The sequence below is a fragment of the Triturus cristatus genome, chromosome 2_2 (genome assembly GCF_964204655.1).
Source record: "Triturus cristatus chromosome 2_2, aTriCri1.1, whole genome shotgun sequence".
NCBI lineage: Eukaryota > Metazoa > Chordata > Amphibia > Caudata > Salamandridae > Triturus > Triturus cristatus.
Window position 1 is genome coordinate 737585794 of NC_140582.1, and position 19622 is coordinate 737605415.

Genomic DNA, 19622 nt, shown 5'->3' on the forward strand with positions numbered 1-19622 from the left:
GAGATGTCCGGTCCGGAGCAGATGTTGGTCCTTGCAGGCGATGTGGCTTGCTTATTGCTTGCATTCGGCACAGGAGACGTCCATTGCAATGCAGGCATTACATCGTAATGCCTTTACAATGCAACTCCAACAACGCAGGTGCCTTTACATTGCATTGCATTACATTACAGCGCATTGTGAGGTCAGTAATGAGGTATTTTTAAGTTTCAGGGTGGAGATAGGTTTTGGGTGTCGGAGATGCAATTTTGGGAGCCTCATGGGGTAAAATTTGAAATTCGGGGTGTGTTTTGGGGTCAATCATAAACATACAGGTGAGCATTTGGGCCACAAATGAAAATTGGGGTTGGAATTTGGGGCAAATATGATTTTTAGGGTGTGTGTTGGGGGCTCAAAGATGAATTTTAGGGTTCAGGGTTTGCTTTGGGGTGCAAGGGTTAGTTTCAGGGTTGCACTCACTGCAGTGGGAATAGTAATATTTACATCTCCGCTATCCAACACCTTCCCTACTGTTGCAATATGCCTAGTTTTAGTATGTATTGTAATGGAATGCAATGTAATTCCCCCTCTCGCAACCTGCGATCCTCCCATCTGAATCTGTTAGTCACTCCTACTTTTAAATGAAAGAAACATGGTGGTTCCCGATTTATGGCTTTAGCCCCCAGTTCTAGAATTTGCTCCCCGTGGAGATGAGGTCTGTTACCTCCTTTGCACTATTTAGGAAACAGCTGACGACCTGGTTGTTTTCCCAGGCATATGATAACTAGGCTTCTTTCCCTCTGCTGCCACCTAACTCACTACCCCAGCGCCAAGAAACCGTCTGGTGAACGTGCGCTTAATAAATATTTTTAACATAACATAACATATGAGTCGCAACTTCATATATACCTTTGCAACACCAGTGGTACACCCGCTGTGCATGGCCGCACAGCGGATGCCATTGAGAAATGCTGCAGGGGGGACTTGACAGCTGGGAGTTAGGAAACGCCGGAAAGGACACTGGATGGGGCATGGACGCAGGGGTGTGTGTGTGTGTGTGTGAGAGGGTGTTGTAAATATTTAAATGAGAGAAATCTTACCTCGAGGCCGGGCCTGTGTCTTCGTTGCTGCTGCTCTCCTGATTCTATGTCCAGGAACAAGAAGTAGGCAGCCAGGCTCCCTACCCTAAGCCAATCACTGTACTGCAATGCGGCGTTGGGATTGGTCATTGGCACCGGGTCAAGGCGTTCAGCCAGGGGCTGGAGGGGTGGGCATGTTCTTTAAGCAGGCTGTAATGCAACCTGCATTGTGAACAGGACAGTGCGCATGACTGTTTTGGGCAGCCTGAATGGGTCAACCGTACAGTCATTGCACACTTGAGTGGACATGTGAATGAATGAATGAAATCCAATTTATAATGCGCTACTAAGCCCAATGGGCGTCAAGGCGCCTAACCAAAAAATGCTAGTTAGATCAAATGAACTTGCTTACTGGTAGGCCTTGATGAAACAACACGTTTTGAGCGCTTTTTTAAAGAGGGCAAGTGAAGGTTGGGCCTTAATCTCCGAGGGGAGGGCATTCCATAATCGAGGGGCCACGTTGGAAAAGGCCCTGCTGCCCCATCTGACTTTCTTGGAACGGAGAACTACAAGAAGATTCATCTCGGAGGAGCGAAGACACCTGCTTGGGATATAGCAGGTTAGCAGGGAACCTAAGGCATCAGAGGATCCGGCCAATAGGGCTCCATACGCCAAGCACAGAAGTTTGAACGAGATCCTATGCTGGATTGGAAGCCAGTGCAAACTCTTCCTGGCTAATGTAGCTGAGGAAGCATTAGGTACAGCCAGAAGAAATCTTGCTGCAGTGTTCTGCACAGCCTGAAGGCGTTGAATGAGATCCTTGTTGATATCTGCATATAGTGCGTTGCAATAGTCCAACCTTGAACCCACTAGCACAACCACAATCTGCTTACGGGCCTGGGGGGAAAGATAGTGAATGATTCTCCTAAGAATCTTGATAACCCCCCAGCAGGTGGCCACCGTTCTATAGACCTGGAGAGTCATAGTCAGCGAGGTGTCAAATATAACGCCAAGGTTCCTGGCAGAGTGGGATGGAATAGGGCAGGTTCCCAAAGATGGGGGCCACCACTCACTGGACCAAATATCCTGATTCTTACCAAAGATCAGGACCTCGGTTTTATCGCCGTTCAACTTTAGGGAGTTTTGGATCATCCATTCGGAGACTGCTTGCATGCAGTTCCTAAAGTTGAACGCGGATGTACTAACCGAGTGAGCCAGGGACACCATGATTTGGGTGTCATCGGCGTATGACACCACCTCCATCCCCTGCGATTTCACAAGCGTAGCAAGAGGGGCCACGTAAATGTTAAACAGGGTCGGGCTCAAGGCCGACCCCTGTGGAACCCCACATTGCAAGGATTTGGCAGGGGAGAGGAACTCTCCAAGCTTGACCATCTGCTCTCTTAGATCTAAAAAAGAGGACAAAAGGCTCAGGGCCGGACCCGCCACTCCTACCTCCCTCAGACGTGATGTTAAAGTCGAGGGAGACAGGGTATCAAATGCTGCCGTTAGATCAAGTAGGACCAAAAGAGTGGTCTGAACTTGGTCCACCTTCATTCGAATATTATTCACCACCATAGTGAGTGCAGATTCCGTACTATGGAATTTCCTGAATCCATGCTGGGAGTTGTCCAGATACCCAGAGGAATCCAGGAAAGCAGACAGATGAAAATTAAGGTGGGATTCGAGCATTTTGGCTGGGGCAGGCAGCAGAGATATGGGTCTGAAGTTTTTGAGCATTTCTGGGTCCAGGGGGCTTTTTAAGCAGGGGCTTCACTATTGCCTTTTTCCAGGCTGCCGGGAAAGTACCCTGTGCCATAGCACCATTCATCACCTCCATCAGAGGCGGTAGTAGGGTGTCCCTACATGCTTTCAGCACTTTCAGGGGACAAGGGTCCGAAGGAGAGGCCGACTTTGTCCTGTCCAACAGATGATCAAGCTCCTCAAGGGAAAGCGGCGGGAAATAGGTGAGGGTCTTAGTGGGATCTCTGGTCCAGGACTCCAATTTTGCGAGGGCCAAGGGAGAGTGAGCCCCCAGGGTACTCCTCTGTGTTTCCAGAGCAAGATAGATATCCTCAATTTTATTATGGAAAAACTTTGAGATTTTATTACACAACTCCTGTGAGCCCACAACTGGATCAGGCACTTGTAGGGAACATAGGGAGTCCACAATCTTAAAAAGTTCCTTAGATGATGTGAGGGATGTGGTAAGGTTGATGAAAAACTCCTGCTTTTCCTTTATCACCCTGACCTTGTATTCTCGCAGCAGACGTTTGTGTGCCTCTCCTTCAGTGGGGTCCCAAGATTTTTGCCATCTTCTCTCCTGTCACCTTCAGCTCAGCCTCAGGAGCCTTAACGGCTCAGTGAACCAGGGAGCTGAAGGTTTACGCCTTGCTGAGTACCGAAGGGATGCAGGGGCTAGCACATGTACAGCTCTAGTGATAGAATTAGCGAGCTCTTGTGCAGCCTCACCAGCTTCCCTGGTAGATGAATACGAGATACACCCTATAAATGGAGCAAGGGATTCGTTGGTAATATTCCTATAGCTCCTTTTGGGTTCTCTGTTGATGGAGCTCAGCTTAGGCGCACCTGCAGGGGAAGATGCTAATTCTAGAGGCACTGCCAAATGGTCAGACCAGACCAGAGGCAGGGGGGGACCAACCGAGAGTCTCGGGTCGTTAGTAAACACCCCGTCTACTATATGGCCAGCCCGATGGGTTGGGCTGTTCACCAATTGAGTAAAGCCACACGCGTCCAGCGAGTCCACCAAGGAAAGCGTATCTTTAGACCCCAGGTCATCCAGATGAAAATTTAAGTCCCCTAGTATGGTAAGATGGAGTTTACCAAAATAGGGTTCCAAAATTCTAAAGAGCTCACAGCTGAAGTTGGATCTGGGTTCAGGAGGTCTATAAATAAGGATGCCTGTAAAGGATACCGAAGGGGAACAGGAAATAGAAAAGTACATAGCCTCAAAGGAGTCCGAGGGCTCAGACAGGGCTTTCATACTACAGGCAAACGAAGCTTTATAAAGAATTGCCAGCCCGCCCCCCCCTACGTCTAGTTCTGTCAAGTCTATGCAACGCATAGCCTTCAGGAATCGCCATCAATAGATCATGACCAGACGAGTCCGAGGCCCAAGTTTCTGTCACAAACACCCAGGAGGGTTTCCTGGCAGTCACAAAATCATGAAAGGCAACATTATTTTTAATGAGTGACCTAGCATTGACTAGAAAGCCCTTTCTAAGTTGGGTATGGTTCGGTGAAACAGAAGAGGTTTGTGTTATCCCGTTAAGGGAACAAGAGGGCGATGGAACACTGTTGCAAGTATGGCATACAGAAGAACGTAGAATGCCCTCAGGCGAAAAGCTGTGGTGACAGGCTAATATAGACGGCTTTAAAGCAATCATCTCCTGGAAGGAGTACAAACATGTTACCTGAGAAGAAGAATGCAAATCCTCTGTGCCCAGCCCGTCCCGCAGCCCGTCCTCAGCGCGGACGGGCGCAGACGGGCTGAACTCAGGCGTAACTCCGGCGGAAATCCGGCATCCCCGCTGCGCGTATCCGCTGCACATCAGCATGACCCCCTTATGTGTACGTCTAGCGTCCTTGTGACGACTAGAACGTCCGACCTCCAAGATTGCGCTGGCAGGCGTCCCTGTGTACATCTAGTATGTCCGCCAAGGTTTCAGAAGCACCGGGAAAAGGGCCCGCCCAACAGCGGTGGTTTTCGGTATATGATGGTGCAGGTAAGTGGGCTCGGGATAAAAGCAGGGGATAATACAAAATTAAATATGACCAAGATAAAAAACGGGATATTTTAAAAATGCCAGAAGTAGGCGGCAAGAACAAACAACAAATTACGCAGCGCGCTCTGGACGCTCTGTGTCAGCTAGCAGGGCTCTCTGCCTAATTTACCCCCCTTATGTAGATGTCTAGCGTCCTTGTGATGACTAGAACGTCCGACCTCCAAGATGGTGCCGGCAGGCGTCCCTGTGTACACCTAGTTTGTCCGCCAAGGTTTCAGAAGCACCGGGAAAAGGGCCCGCCCAACAGCGGTGGTTTTCGGTATATTATGGTGCAGGTAAGTGGGCTCGGGATAAAAGCAGGGGATAATACAAAATTAAATATGACCAAGATAAAAAACGGGATATTTTAAAAATGCCAGAAGTAGGTGGCAAACCTGTCACTCCGCCCCTGCCCTTCTCCATGAGTGGAGCATCCCTACCCACCCTCCCGCCCGTAAAGGAAACAAAGCACTATTAAATCCTGAATTTATCATCATGTGATGATATTTCCTCTTCTTGCGCTGCTTGAAAGCAGTGGGGCCACGCTCTTCCACCATAGCGGATGAGCTGCCACTGGGGGTGTGTCATCTACAGGTGCTAGGCCTGTGCGATTCGACCCCCAGGTCTCCTCGGCTATGCGTCTCACCTTCTCCTTACCTGGACATTGACACCGTGGCGCAATCCACTGCACTCTCTCCAAAATCTGTGAATCAGCCAGCAGGAGCCTGAGCCAGGTGGGATTTCACAAGCCTGGGTACAGCAGTCACCTACAAGTCCTCTGGTGAACCTCCTAATGTAGTTGATGCAGCAGTGCCCCCTTAGGCGTGAAGTTGTAGCGCTCCCACCACACAAGTTCGGCGCAGCTTAGGGGCCTCACCCTCCACAGCGTCCGGCCAGCGCAACATCATCCGGCCTGTGATGCAGCGAGGCGCCGCCCACTATTGGTAATTCTCTCCTTGCACCCCGGTGTAGTGGTGGATTGTAGTATGCGATGCAGACCTCCCTACATTGGTTCGCAGGAGCGCCTGTACCATTCACAGCTCCAAGGTGCTCATGGCGGTCTTCTCACACAGGTCAGCAACGTGTCTCCATGAGACCTGCCAGACTTCACCACCAGTTACGGGCGATTGCTGAACCTCAATGTCTCCCGCCTTGGCTCATCGACTCCACAGCTCTTCCGCATCCCACTCCAGGCTCCAGACGCAGGTCCAGCGAGGCATCCAGGCTCCAGACGCAGGTCGAGGGAGGCATCCAGGCTCCAGATGCAGGTCCAGCGAGGCATTCAGGCTCCAGACGCAGGTCTAGTGAGGCATTCAGGCTCCAGATGCAGGTCCAGCGAGGCATTCAGACTTCAGACGCAGGTCCAGTGAGGCATCCAGACTCCAGATGCAGATCCAGCAAAGGCATCCAGGCTCCAGACGCAGGTCCAGTGAGGCATCCAGGCTCCAGACACAGGTCCAGCGAGGCATCCAGGCTCCAGACGCAGGTCCTGTGAGTCATCCAGGCTCTCATCCTGGATGTTGGGTGGCTTGAGGGGGTTGTTTATGTGGGCTGCACTTAGCCCTGGCTCCTCCATTCTGCATTTCATTTTTTTTTTGTCTATCTTCTATTGGAGGTTGACTGATAGGCTACTTTTTTCCGATGGAGGCAAAAAAAACTCACGCTGGGCTGACCAACGTGCATTTTTTTTGCCGCTAATGGGCCTTTCGTTGGTTTAAGCCCGCTAACGCCGGAATTCCTATGGCCATCACGCTAATGTTAGCAGCAGTTTTCACCGCTGATCCCTGAAGCTATCGCTATGTAGAGACGTCTTTTACATACATAGGCGATAGTTTTTAGCGGTACACAGCGGTAAGAAAAGTGCCGCTAACTAGCGTTAGTGGTTGTTATCGCCAGTCCTTGTACATATACCCCTATGACTTTTCCACAAATACTTTTTAAACTTTTGACTATATGGTAAATATCATGTGGAGTTATCTCCTTTCTTTTCTGCTATATTTGAACGTTTCCCATTTACTCAATAGTTTATGCGAGTCTATTGACTAAAAGGAGTACACGATTTTGTAATTATGCTGTATTAAAAAGAAAAACGAGATTTTCATATGTCAAAGAAATTGTAAAATAAAGCACTGCTTCTGTGTTATTGACAAGGGTTCGATGCTAACCAGTTGGCCAATATTCCAGAGATTTTTTTTTAATACCGTTTCTAATTTTATAAAGGGAATAAAATGTTAAGTGACATGAGAGACAGCATCACTAGACACAGGATGTGATTTGCACTATTACCTTTAATAATGAAATCATTTATCTGAGGCTAAATTTTTAATCATGCAAGTCCTTAAATTTCTATTTTTTTTTAAATATCCATATGCTTCTCTAACACCTTGCCTTTCTTTTTAATGTAATATACTTATCTCATTTTAATATCCTTAGTTCATTCATTACACACATGAGCAGCTGTTTTAGCTACTTAATCTTGCATAGATAAGTACAGGAAGAAGACTGCAATGCAGTACAGAAAGGTATTCAGTCTTTCACTGTGTTTTTAATGTTAAACTTTTTAAAGTTTGCAAGGTTCATTTGCACCTTGTTTTTAGTCTGCAAATTGATTATTCTTCACTTTTCTTTGGTGATTTACTAATGCTTAATTGATATTCTCATGTGTTATGCTATTTCTGCTTTCTCGAACAAAATGTATCTGTTAGACCTGGTCCTTTTTGCAGGGTTATTCCTAACATTTGTGCCTTCCTCCTCAATTTTTTCTGACATGCTTTTGTTGGCTTTATGACTCTGAGCACTTTACCACTGCTATTCAGTGCTAAAGTGCACATGCTCTCTCCTTTAAACATTGTATGATTGGTTTATACCTGTTTGTCACATTTAATTTACTTGTAAGACCCTTGTATAGTGGTATCCCATAAATCCAGAGCCTGTAAATTAAATGCTACTGGTGGGCCTGCCGCGCTACTTGCACTACCCACAGAAGTTGCCACGGCATGGCCTGCATGCAGTTTACTGCCACCTTGACATGACATTTAAAGGTGCTTGCCAAGCCTGAAAGGCCTCTTTTTCTACATATAGATCACTGCTAAGGTAGGCCCTTGGAAGCTCTATGGGCAGGGTGCTGTCTAGATAAAAGGTAGGACATGTGCCTTATTGTGAGGCATGTTCTGGTAATGACAAACAGCGTATTTTGTTTCTTACTGCTGTGAGTGCTGCTCCTCTCATATGTTAGCATTGGAAATTCCCTTTTAGGTTTCCAGTGGTAATATCTGATCTGAAAGGAGAAGCATTGCCATGTTTGGTATGTTTGGAATAGTGGTTATATATCCTGCTTATTGGTGAAGGTGGATTTTTCATTGCTATTCTAGAAATGCCACTTTTAGAAACTGCCACAACTGGAGGGGTTAGGCCCAAACGACAGGGGTCAGGTAGGTCCGTAATAATTATCAAGTACAAAAGGGGGAACCTGACTCCTTCACAACTGGCGCTCTATTGCTTTAGAGCATCAATCAAACAACTACCTTTTCTGTTAGGTTATTAATTTAACCATTCCACTTAGAATTATTTTCGTATATTTTTAAACCGAAATTCAAATGCATGAAAAGAACATAAACACTTAATTTACAGATGACATATACAAACAATACATTCAACAATTCACAGAAAACATTCATAAACAGTGAAATGTGACATCCCTATATACAATGATTCAAAAAAACGTTGTATTTACACCATTTCGTTTGAGGATTAGGCAAGCCTTGAAACTACCAATTGTATCATAGCTCAAGGAAATGCCTAACAAAGAGAACTAATTTATGCGTACAGACAGGGGATGATTTTCAGTCCATTTCCCTCAATCAGTTAAGCATCTTAATTCACAGTTTCTCCGTGTTTAAAGATGCCAACGCGTTTCAAGCCCAGGCTTGTAGTACTGGGGCTCTCATCAGGGCTTGTTATTAATGGGTATGAGAGTATTCTACAAAATAAATGAAGCAAAAACGGGTGTAAGCAAATTTAAAACTCTCCTAGTCTCCGACTGGGTCAAGCACTCAGAAACCAATGGTTACCTGATGGTAATTAGTTGTCACCATCAGTTTGCATTCTCAGGGTGGATTTGTATCAACTTTGCAAAAAAAGCAGTGTGGCTTGTAGCGAATGCCGAATTTCATCACGTGTTTGTCTACAAAGCGTAAAAAAACACCAATTGTCGTTACTAATTGCGGCTCTATTTATCTCTCAACCATTCATTATAGGTTGTGAAAAAGATTAAAGTGTACCTAAATTCACATGGACGTATTGCTGGCAGCACGTACTCAGGCCCGGTTGTAGCGGGTGGGCCGGGTGGGCCAGGGCCACCCAAACATGAACCGTGGCCCTCGCAGTGACGTCAGGAAGGCCAACAGAAAATGGCCACTGCAATTTAAAATGTTCCTCTGAACGCTACTTTTTTAGGATCTGCGTGATTGGGCCTGGGCTCTTTCTCACAGGCACCCCCAATCACGCATCTCCTTTTAGAAAGGTGGGTTGTGTCCCGCCCACTGGTGCAGGTACAGGGACATGGCGAATAGGAGAAATCCTCTTTGGTAGGCTGTAATCTGTGCGTACCGTCCTGCTGCGTGGCTATATCCTTCTTTTCAGAGCGGGAGAAAATGAGTTTGTTGATCCTGATTCACCTTTCCAGACCCCTTCAGCTGTTTATCAGATCCGGCTGTGACAGAGTTTGAACGTAGCTGTGGCTAGTGTTCTGTTTTTTTAAATTTGCACAGGCCTAGGTAGATACATACTTCGTTTATGCTTCGAGGATGTGTGTATATTAGTTAATATTTTAAAAATCTTTGAGGGCCCAGCAAGACACATACTTCGTGTATGCCGTGTATATTTAATTTATATCATTGTATCGTTATCATGACGGATGCAAGACACAACTACTAAAATGTCCAGATAACTCTGGCGATTAATGATGCTGCTGGAGAGCAATATTTTGTATGTTCGTAATTTTTAAATGCAGATAAACTGTATTTTATGTGGATAGCTCAGTGGGTTACTTGCAGTACAGAAGTTACAATCCTAAAATAGGACAATGACCTATGAACTGACATCAAAGAGCTGCATACAAACCTGAATGGTATAATTAGAACGTATTTTTTTTGTGTTGCAATATAGTTAGAATTTTCCCAGTCTTTCATTACTCTAATCTTGCTATAAAGAGTTTGTTTTGTCAGATATACATTTTAATCAGTAAAGCCAACCCCATAACCACTGAGGTACGCTTTAAATCCTGCGTTTGTGCGTCTCCAGACCAAACCCTCTTAAAACATACTGCCCACCAGTATGGATGACATGTGATTCCTACACCTTGTAATCCTCATTGGCTTATGTGACATTCCCTATAGGCTGATTTACATAGTTGTAGAATTCATTGTCTCTGCATAATGTGTGCATGATGTAAGTACTGTGACACCCTACACTATGAGTAGCGCTATACAACAAATTAATTCGAATATGAGAGAGGGCTACAGAGAGATGAAGAACACTGTTGGAGGATGGCAGTGAGGGAATCCAAGGAGGAGGTCATGGGGGGCTACGGAAAGATGAAGTGCACTGTTGGAGGGTGGATTGAGGTAGTCTGAGGAGGAAGTGATGAGGGGGAAAGGCTATGGAGAGATAAGGGGCACTGGTGGAGGGTGGTAGTAAGGGAGTCTGAGTAGGAGGTCATGAGGGGGCGGGGCTATGGAGAGATTGTGAGGGGCACTGGTGGAGGGTGGTAATGAGGGAATCTGAGGAGGAGGTCATGGGGGCAGGGTGGGAGATACGGAGAGATGAGGGGCACTGGTGGAGGGTGGTAGTGAGGGAATCTGAGGAGGAGGTCATGGGGGCAGGGTGGGAGATACGGAGAGATGAGGGGCACTGGTGGAGGGTGGTAGTGAGGGAGTCTGAGGAGGAGGGGCTATGGAGAGATGAGGGGCACTGTTGGAGGGTGGCAGTGAGGGAATCTGAGAAGGAGCTCATTGGGGAGGGGCTACAGAGAGCTGAAGGAACCTGTTGGAGGGTGGCAATGAGGGAATCTGAGGAGGGGGCCAATAGGGGGGAGAGGCTATGGAGCGATGAGGGGCGCTGGTGGAGGGTGGCAATGAGGGAATCCAAGGAGGAGGTCATGGGGGCTACGGAAAGATGAAGTGCACTGTTGGAGGGTGGTAGTGAGGGAGTCTGAGGAGGAGGTTAATAGGGGAGAGGCTATGGAGAGATGAGGCACACTGGTGGAGCATGGCAATCAGGAAATCCGAGGAGGAGGTCATGGGGGAGGGTGGGGGATACGGAGAGATGAGGTGCACTGGTGGAGGGTGGTAGTGAGGGAATCTGAGAAGGAGCTCATTGAGGGAAGGGCTACGGATGGATGAGGGGCACTGGTGGAGGGTGGCAATGAGGAAATCCGAGGAGGAGGTCAATTTGGGGAGAGGCTATGGAGCGATGAGGGGCACTGGTGGAGGGTGGTAGTGAGGGAATCCGAGGAGGAGGTCATGGGGGCAGGGTGGGAGATACGTAGAGATGAAGGTCACTGCTGGAGAAAGAGGTCAGTGGTGGGGCGCCACATGCTCTGTATACACACAGAAGCAATCCTTGTATCATAGTGACTGTTTGCAAGTAGATATGATGTAATCTATGGCTTGTAGACTACCTCCTGAAGCGACAAATTGGGCCGGTAGTGGCCCACCCAAATGCCCCCTTGGCCAACCCAAACAAAAATTCTTGGAGCCGGGCCTGCACGTACTTCAATTCTGTGGCATCCTGATTTCCTAAGGAGATAACACGGTTCAGTTTAGTATTAGCTACGGACCACAGTGCAAGAGCGTACTGCTCGAAACAAAGGAGCCAAACGTACTTTCTGTAGCTCAAGTGAGTTAAACCATTCCTTCGACCAGCATAGATGCACATTAGGTGACTGGGGGCATTTCTCGTTAGAACTATATCACGCACACCGCTGTGCAAGTACTCATGGGATACGTGGTGCTAAATTAACAGCCAATTGCTGTGTAATTCAGAGAAGGGGTCATTCTGGTATCCGGTATGATGCATTATGGGACTTGCAGTTTTGTTTAAAAAAAGTTATATTTTTGAGAGTTCTGTCATTCCATTGAGGCCGGTAACTGCACCATTGTATTTTATTAAGAGGTAAGCCTCCTTCTGTAGTAAGGCAGTGTCAATATCAAATAAACGTTTAGTAGTGTCTAAGACTGACATCACTGTTTAGAAACTTGGCATTTCTATGTACTTATGCAGCCTGTCTCCAATCCACATCAAGAGTAGAGTAGCGTTGCCATTTTTGGTATGTTTGGAATAGTTATGATATATCCTGCTTATTGGTAAAGGCGGATATTCCATTACCATTCTAAAAATGACACTTTTAGAAAGTGTTGTACTAAACAAAGGGGTCGGGCTCATATAATCAGTAAAACTGAGCCACCTAAATGTCACACAAACACACAATGCCAAAACTGACTAGTCCGTTTTAACTCCATTTAATCTGAGAATGCTATATTCAATAAAAAACATAAAAGCAATCACCATTTATCCTTTTTTGAAACATCATACAAATGCTTTTGCTTTCTGTCACACAGACGACCAAATACAAAATTGAATCATAAATGTTCCACCAACATCAATTGATACACAGCAGTGGATACAAACAAAAAAAGTTAAGACAAATAAATAAATGTGATTGCTACAATACACAAGAAATACTGATACAATACAACAATAAATCAGTTATTATTTTACGATGTCCAAAGCAAGAGCTAAAAATGTGTAAATGTACTGTGATTGCTGCTGAACCCTGACTGGGAAGGGTCCAGGATTCTGTTTTCTTCGAGGTATCGGGTTAGCTGTCTGTTTCTCGATGACCTTGGCCGGGAAGGGGAGCAGAGAGATGGGCCGGAAGTTCTTGAGGTCCCTTGGGTCAGCCTTGGGATTTTCAGTAGGGCATTGATCTCGGTGTGTTTCCAGCTCTCTGGGAAGGTCGCGGTCTCGAGGGAGAGATTGATGATGTTGCACGGGTGGGGGGCGATGGAGCTGCTTGCTTTGTTGAAGACGTGGAGCGGGAAGGGATCTGACAGAGAGCCGGTGTGGATTGTGCTCATGGTCTTGATGGTTTCATTGATGCTCACGCTGGCCCAGGCTAGCAAGGGGTCGTGGTTGATGGTGTGCGGAGGGTCTGTTGTGTTGCTATCTGTTGGGTCTGTCTGGGTGTTGAAGCTGTCGTGGATGTCTGCTATCTTGTGGTGGAAGAAGGTGGCGAGGGAGTCGCACAGGGCTTGTGATGGCGGGAATTCGTTAGTGTTGGAGCTGGGGTTGGAGAGTTCCTTCACGATGTTGAAGAGCTCCTTGCTATAGTGTGCATTGTTGTTGAGGTGGTATTTAAACGAGGTTCTCTTTGCGGCCCTGATGAGATGGTGGTGGTTGCAGATGGCGTCCTTGTGTGCTGCGCGGTTGTCCGGAGTTTGTTCACTGTGCCATTTTTTCTCTAGTTTCTGGCAGGCTTGCTTGGAGGCTAGGAGTTCTGGGGTGAACCAGCTGGCCCCCCTGCTGGTGTCTCTGTGGGGGGGTTTCTTCAGCTGGGCGAGGGTGTTGGCTTAGTCTTCGATCCAGTGTCTGAGGCTGTGGGCAGCTTCGTCGGTGTTGGAGGGTTCGGTGGGTGAGCTGAGAGCGAGGTTTGCATGTAGCTGGTCTTCAGTGATTTTGCTCCAGCAGTGGCGGGGGATCTGTTGGGTGCGGTGGGTTTCTGGAAGGTGAAGTGGATGCAGCGGTGGTCGGTCCAGAGGAGTTCGGTGGTGTGGCTGATGGAGACGTGTGAGCTTGAGGAGAAGACGGGGTCGAGCGTGTGGCCGGCGGAGTGGGTGGGCATTGTGACGAGTTGCTTTAGTCTGAGGTTGGCGAGGTTATCGATCAGGGTTGTGGAGTTGTTGTCGTTGTTCTCAAGTTGAAAGTTCAGGTCTCCGAGGAGGATGTAGTCGGTGGAGGTCAGGGCGTGCGTGCTGATGAAGTCGGCGTGGAAGTGCATGTTTTCGACGGTGCTGATCGCGTCGTCAGTGCTAGTCGAGACCCTGATGCTGTTCTTGTGGATGATGGCGATTCCTCCTCCGACTCCGTTGGTGCGGTCTCTGCGGGTGATCTTGTAGCCATCTGGGATGGCTATGGCGATGTCGGGTGCGGAGGAGTCGTTCAACCAGGTCTCTGTCAGGAAGGCGATGTCCGGGGATGTTGTGTCGAGCAAGTCCCAGAGCTCGACGGCGTGTTTGCGCGCGGAGCGGGTGTTCAGTAGTATGCATCGCAGGTGGGTGCGGTCTTTCTTGGAGGCTGGTGTAGCTGCAGTTCCGGCAGGTGAAGGGGCCGTGTGTGCGTTTCGGGGCGGCCTTGAAGCATGTGTGGGTCCGTCCGGGGTTGAGGGCATGGAGCGTGCTGGCATCGTAGCGGCGGCGGTCGTTGTGACGGGAGTGGGGGCACAGTCCAGGCACGGACGGGCGCAGACCATATAGAGGGAGGTGGGAGGGAGGAGCAGCTTGGAGGTGGGAGGCGGGGGCAGCGAATGGGCAGTGGGCAGTCAGGGGGCGGGGCTGCAGGGGACACAGTGGTGGGGGTGGTGAGGGACGACAGAGGGAACAGAAGGAAAGAGGCACACAAATGAGGGAAAAACAAGTGGAACAGAAGGCAAAAGGGCACAGAATTAGGGCAAAAGGGCACAAAAATCAATGGGAAATGAGTGGCACAGAAGGCAAAAAGGGCACAAAGTCAGTGAAAAAACGAGTGGCACTGAAGGAAAAAAGGGCACAAAGTCAGTGAAAAAACGAGTGGCACAGAAGGCAAAAAGGGCACAAAGTCAGTCAGTCAGGTCATCACAGTGCAGTAGGCGTATCCTACCTGATTTGTGAGTGGCACACAGTGCCACAGCTGGTACTATAACACCCTCAGGTGGGGCAGAGCACACATCCGAGGATGAGGACGTGGATGGGTTTGAGTTCAGAAGGAGGCACTAGCATTCATTTCTGCCATCTGGCCTCTTTCTGTTTGGTGCCGCACATGACCTTCCACTGACCTCCGATACACTCCGCTGCACTCACCTTGGACCGCGACATGGACTGCCATATCCTGTTTGATGACCAATGACAGGGCAACCAGACTGCAGACTTTATCCTTGCTCTTCCGCAGTACTTGTCATTCCCAGATGGACTCTGGCTGGCCCTACAGGGGCCCATATTGTGAAGTGTGCTTTGCATATCCCTGTACTGCTCCAGCTGCAAAACTCCACTGGATGTGCAATAAACATCCAGTAATGCACTGCTGTGTCATGTCTTTCATCATTCATGTATGAATGTGTGGATGAATGTAGGGACAGTGATTCCCCTTACGTCAATGATGCTCATCTAGAGGGATGCCAGTCACAGTGTGCTACATTGCCTATTGTATTCCAGGTGCCGTGGACACTACAACAGGGACACACGCATTAGTCACTTCCTTTTCCGGACATGGACTGAACCACACCCAGAGCCCCCGAGTCATTGTTGCAATCCCTGCGCCTGTCAGGCCAGACCACTCCGCTTATGCTCCGAGGGGGGGGGCCATATAGCTACCTGTCGCAGGCATACTCCCTGGTGGTGTGCAGGTCACTGGCCTAGTTGTCAGCATGTCACGGCCACTCCCTGAGGGCAGGTTTGCACACACACCACACCCATCCGGCACAGGCGTCACAGACCATGTGACCCCGCAAATATAAGGGGCCGACAACGTCATATTCTCTGATACGGGCCTACCACCACGTGGAGCTGACTAGCGTTGCACAGGGTTAGTGGCACCAAAATAGCTGAGCGGGTGTGCAGCCTGCGATGATGATGTGTGCACTGATGTGGTTTCAGCCATTGATGACACAGGACTCAGCGTTATGTTTGGGACCTGCTGGGCCGCAGGGCGGGTCCGCTTGATGTGGACCATGCCATGGTGGTGGGACCGGGGACTGGATCTTGTACGGGCCCGTGGTGTGCCCACTGGTGGACACACCGGTGGCAGCAGGTGAACACTGGGTGCGCTGGGGCAGCGGTCTCTCTCTCTCTCTCTCTCTCTCTCTCTCTCCCTTCCTTTCCTTCTCTCTCTTTCACTCTCTCTCCCTCCCTCTCTCTCTCTATCTCTCTCGCTCTCTCTCTCCCTTCCTTTCCTTATCTATCTCTCACTCTCTCTCCCTTCCCTCTCTCTCTCTTTCTCTCTCCCTTCCCTCTCTCTCTCTCTCTCTCCCTTCTCTCTCACTCTCTCTCTCTCTATGCCTTCCTTTGCTTCCCTCTCTGTCTCTCTCTGGCTTTCTTTCCTTCTCTGTTTCTCGCTCCTTTGATGTGCGCATGACACACATCTGATTTTGTGCTTTATTTTCCAGGCTGTGACGTCGAGATAGTCCCTTATGGACCCGACAGGAGTCTTCCGCATTGGTGTATTGTCTTGTATTTCAATAAAGTTTTTGGTTGTTACTTCAGTGCTGTGTTTTTTTGGCAATGTGCGTCATCATGTGCTTTTTGTGTCTCTTGTGTTGTGCACGGTATGTGTATGTCTGGGGGGAGGCTGGGGGTGGTGGCGGTGGGTGTTGTGGCCCTCGTGGGTATCAGAGCTGCATGATCATTGTCTCCATGGCATCTGTGGGTCTTTAGGTGTGGGTCTTGGCTGGGCTCCCTTTCATGCTGTAGGTAGTCGTCCTGCTTAGCACCAGCAAAAGGCAGGTGTTAAATCCCTGGTGCTACCGCGGCTTATCGCCTGTTTCTGGTTCACTTCGCAGATCTGGCAGTTCGTTGTGAAAGTGATGTTGTGGTTTTTTTTGTGTGTTTTTGTACGGGAACACCTACTCTGCATTTCATTAGGGTTAGTTGGTGGTGTCCACCGTGGAGATAAGTTTTGGGGCAGTTATCGTGGGAATACTGGCATTGTCTGCAGTTTCCACCTGCTTGTGAAAGGGGTGTTAAATCTATCTCCATTTTTGATGCCTTAAGGTGGAGATAAATCGGAGATAAGTCCTGGTGAATATCCGAATGTATGATGATACAACGCGTACAATCACAACGCAGTATTTTACATCGCCGTCTTGACAATGCAAGTCATTACATCGACTGGCGCTGGAGGGAGCTGGACTTAGGAACAGTGTGAATTACTATTCCAACTCCATTCTACGTACAGTAGGGAAGGTGTTGAAATAGTAATTCACTTAGTCTAGAGCATCCTCAAGTCGATGTAATGACTTGCGTTGTGAAAACCACGATGTAACCATACAGTGTTGTAATGGTTGCGTGGTAAAGGATGTTTCCCGAGTATCCCCCACAGATTTTTGTGTATGTGAAATACCAACTTCAGGCGTTCCACATTCAATCTGCTGGTGCATTGAAATCCACGGCGCTGAATAGCCACGGGACACCAAATTTTACTCTTAGATGTTCGTCATAGTCTTCCAACATCGGTCTTGGCATTCACTCACTGCTCTGGGGCTGTCAGAAACAGGAAGCAAAGCTTCACATTTGGATTTAAATGAGGTAGTTATTGGATCAATTTCTATCGGCTCACTCGTACATGAGTTCTGGGATATGTAGTGTTGAGACACTAGTACCCATAGCTGAATACTAAAAGGGAATCAAAAATGCTGGAATGTACTTCCTATAGACTGACAATTGTTTTTAACTTTCAGACAAAAGTAAATTTGGGGATTTATAGTGTGTTGGTGCACAATAATTCCCATAGCTGAATACTGAGAGAGACTTCAAATACTAAAATGTGATTCCTATTTGACAGTCAAGTTTTTTATTTTCGACATTTCTATGAATCCATTAGCAACGGTATTAAAATATATTAGAACATTGGAATGTTGGGAGCTCCATTGAAAACAATGGAGTAGCTCCGGGCTTATAATGGCTGGTATAAGCCCGGAACTCCAGCATTCCAATGTTTCTTTGTTCACAGTTGTGGCTGTGAACAAAGGCTTCAGGGAGCCTGAGGGGCTTTAATTCCCTTCGCGCTCACTTAAGCCTTTGTTTTATTTGTTAGAACATTCTGCCCTCTAGTGGCCCTCTTAAGTTGCGAAAGTACTGCCCCTATGCCATGCTCTGAGGTGTCCGTTTGGACAATGAACTCTTTGGAAAAATCAATGGCCTTGAGCACAGGAGCTGTGCACATGGCCTGCTTTAGGGAGTCAACGGCTTTTTGGCAAGCTTCGGTCCAAATCACTTTTCTAGGGTGTTTCGTAGAGGTTAGCTCAGTCAAGGGGGCCACAATGGTGTCATAACCCTTGACAAATCTGTAATAGTATCCTGTGAGGCCCAGGAAAGCCCTTACCTCAGTTTGCGTCTTGGGGGGCTCCCAGGCCAGGATGGTTTCTACCTTGGCCTGTATGGGCTGCACCTTATCCCCACCCACCAAGTGTCCTAGGTCGACTACTAACCCCTGCCCTATCTGGCATTTGCTGGATTTGATAGTCAGGCCTGCCTGCTGCAGGGCCTGAAGCACTTACTGGAGGTGACACAGATGGTTCTCCCAGCTGCTACTGAAGACAGCTATGTCGTCCAGGTAGGCAGCGGAGAAGGCCTCTAAACCGGAGACGACCCGTTTCACCAGCCGCTGGAAGGTGGCAGGAGCATTTTTTAGTCCAAAGGGCACCACTCTAAACTGGTAGTGGCCCTCTGGAAAAGGCGGACCTCTCCTTGGCTCCGTCCGTTAGGGAGATCTGCCAGTTCCCTGATGTGAGATCAAAGGTGCTCAGGTATCGGGCAGCTCTCAGCCGGTCAATGAGTTAATCCGCCCTAGGGATGGGATGAGCATCAGTCTTTAGCCCTCTGTAGTCCACACAGAACCTAAGTTCAGGTGTGGTGCCCGGTGGGGCAGCTTTTGGTTCCAGAACCACCGGACTGGACCAAGGGTTGTTGGAGGGCTCTCTCACCTCCAATTCCAGCATCTTAGTGACTTCACTCTGGATGCCAGCCTTCACCTTGTCTGACAGCCTGTAAGACTTGGACTTGACAGGGAGGCTGTCTCCTGTGTCCACATCATGGGTACACAGGTGGGTGATCCCAGGGATAAGGGAAAACACTGAGGAGAACTGCTCCAGGACCTGGCGGCAATCCCTCTGTTGCTCAGGAGTCAAGGATGGGTAGAGGACCACTCCCTCCACCGACCCGTCCTTCTCTTTCGAAGCCAGGAGGTCCGGGAGAGGCTCGCTTTCCTCTTCCTCGGCCCCATCACTCACCATCAATAAGGTGAGCTCAGACCTCTCATGGTGGGGCTTGAGGTGGTTGGTGTGTAGCACTCTTTGGGGTTGTCTGGGGATCTTAAAGTCCACCAGGTAAGTGGCTTTACCCTTCTTCTCCAATATCTCATAAGGGCCTGTCCAGCGGTCCTGGAGGGCACTGAGCTCTCCAGGCTCCATGACCCACACCTTCTGTCCAGGCTCTAGCTCCACAGGGTGAGAATTCTGGTCGTACCATTCCTTCATTACCACCCGGCTGGCCTCTAGGTTGTCAAAAGCTTGCTTCCACAACTTAGCCATTTGGCTGCAGAAGGCCAGCATGTAGCTCACTACATCTTGAGGAAGCCTCCTTGGAGTCTTCTCCCACCCATCCTTCACTAAACTGAGAGGTCCCCTGACAGGGTGACCGTACAAAAGCTCGAAGAGGCTGAAACCCACCCCCTTCTGCGGTACCTCCCTGTAGGAAAACAACAAACAGGGCAAGAGGATGTCCCACTTTTTCCTCGGGCCCTTAGGCATACTCCT